Source organism: Sinocyclocheilus anshuiensis, unplaced genomic scaffold (assembly GCF_001515605.1).
Source record: "Sinocyclocheilus anshuiensis isolate Anshui unplaced genomic scaffold, SAMN03320099.WGS_v1.1 scaffold454, whole genome shotgun sequence".
In the NCBI taxonomy this organism is placed as follows: domain Eukaryota; kingdom Metazoa; phylum Chordata; class Actinopteri; order Cypriniformes; family Cyprinidae; genus Sinocyclocheilus; species Sinocyclocheilus anshuiensis.
Window position 1 is genome coordinate 149,910 of NW_015548217.1, and position 2,222 is coordinate 152,131.

At 38.4% G+C, this 2,222-nt stretch overlaps 1 protein-coding gene across 3 annotated transcripts in view; it reads left to right on the forward strand.

Annotated features, from left to right (window-relative positions):
* Positions 1 to 226: 226 nt before the first annotated feature.
* The window catches only part of LOC107653969 (mitogen-activated protein kinase 8), a 20,754-nt gene continuing 18,758 nt past the window's right edge, over positions 227 to 2,222 (forward strand). For all 3 annotated transcript variants that reach the window (XM_016440826.1, XM_016440824.1, XM_016440827.1), the window contains exon 1: positions 227 to 400. The gene's annotated coding sequence lies outside the window, so the exon portion shown is untranslated. The remainder of the gene's footprint in view (positions 401 to 2,222) is intronic.

Sequence of the window (2,222 nt, forward strand, 5' to 3'; positions counted from 1 at the left end):
TTTTTAAGAAGGGAGTGAATTAGAGCGATTTCTTTCTTTCTTTTTTGACAGTTCTCTTTTTTTATTTATTTATTTGTATTAATTCTATATGCTGAACAATTAACATTCAAACGTATAACAACAAAATGTTACAAACATGGTGTTCACGTTCAAACAAAACCCATTAACGCGACGTCATCGGCAAAACGCAGAAACTGCGCACGTCACAAGACACAGTGACGTAGTACGCAAGTGTCCGCAACTCGAGGCCTGCCAGTGGACGGAAGCTCACAGTGAGCGCAGATCTTGTGTCTTTACGAGGAAAACCAGGCGAATACAGCACACTCCTGAGCTCAGTGTGAACAAGACACCGGTCCTCTTCTAAACCTGCTCTAGAGCTGGCTGCGTCTCTGTTAAGAGGGTGAGTAAACGCTGGCAGTGTAACCGCGGATGTTTGTAAGCTGGGTTGTGGGGGAGGGTAACGCACCGCAGTAAACACCGCTAGCTTTAGCTGGTTATTTGGTAGAATAAACATCTTAGTGTGTTCTTTCACTTAGTGGAGAGTATTGTGTTTAACACTCTGTTGCACAATATAACAAAACATTAAAATGCAACAACGTCGCTTACATCATTATCACCGCATCTCGCGCGCCACTGATGCACACCTAACATTCAAATGCAAACGTTTATTTTAAATTCGACTAATATTCATTCTTTATTCACAATCTCCTCATCACAGGCAGGCACAGCACTCAGCATGTGTTTATGTTTGTGTGTGCGGTCTGCGTCACTCGTAGCACCTGCCTATATCGTGCGCTATATCGAACATTTTTTCCGTCGATAAATATCGATACCGTTTTATCGCCCAGGCCTACTATATAGCAAATATACTGTGATAATGTGAGAAATGTTGAAGGTGTCTGAATAAATTTTGGTTTGAATGTATATACATGGCACTTTAAAGTAAGCATGGTGATTATGGCGTTTAGTCAATCTGCAAAGTGACATAAGGTTGATCCACGTCTAACATTGGCTGTGTCTCAAAACCTAGTGAGCTGCCTACCTTGACTGCATTGCTGTCTATATGTAGGGAAGCTCCTGGAGTTTTCAGAGACATTTGTGTCCATGCATAACTCCCTGCGCTCAGATGGTACAGATAGTCTTTCTTTAATTTGATTTCGCTTCAGTGTAATGGACTGGATGAAGGTGTGAGGAGTTGAGGTCATTGTTTGTGGATGATGTGAGATGTTGAATTCAGGGCATTCGGGTGCGGTTCTCCATATTATTTTAGGAGATGAGATGATTGACACTTTCCATTCACATTGATGCTAAAGAATGCAATATCTGAATTAAAATGTAATTAAATGCAAAGTCCTGAATCCCTCATTAAACAGTTTGCTGAAATGGATTTAAATATAATTTAGTGCAGTTTAGGGCGGCAACAAATAATGAAAATAATGACATACACCAGTCACATCACTTTACAGAAGTGAATAAAATATTTCTATGGACAAAATGCATCTGAAATATAGCGGAGGACACAGACTGAATGGTAGAAGTTAGGCTAACATTTAGTCTGTGCTTTTGTTTTCCTGTTTTAATTGTATTTAATTTAGTGATTTAAAAAAAATTCTAAACTTTTCCAAAGCATTAAAAGAAGAGCTTCATACAATTAAAAAGTTCCTTTTTTTTTCCTTACGTGATCCCTTTCTACCAAAATAAATTAAAATATACATACAGATATTAAAATAATAGTGTTAATAATAACATACAAAATAAATAAAGAGATAAACATCAGGATAATGCACAGATTTATGAGAGAACATAAAAAAATAAATAAATGCAATTCAAATGTCTGATATAATTTAGTTTATTTTAACTTTAAAATGATGGGCAAGCTGTTTTTCTTCTTTCTTTCTTTCTTGCAGTGTTTTACAATGTAATCTTCCTTTTTTTGCACATAACATAACATAGCCTACTAGGGCTGCACGGTAAATCGCATGCGATATTTAACGCGCATCTTATGAGTAAAGCCGGTTCTGTAATCAGCGGTAAATCTCCATCACCTGCGGGCTTTCACATGGAGCAGCATTAACTACACAGAGCCGTTGTTCACTGACGAGCTGCGCTAAACCACGTTCATATTCGCGCGATTTTTTGCGCAGCTCGTCGGTGAACAACGGCTCTGTGTAGTTAATGCTGCTCAATGTGAAAGCACGCAGGTGATGGAGATTTACCGCTGA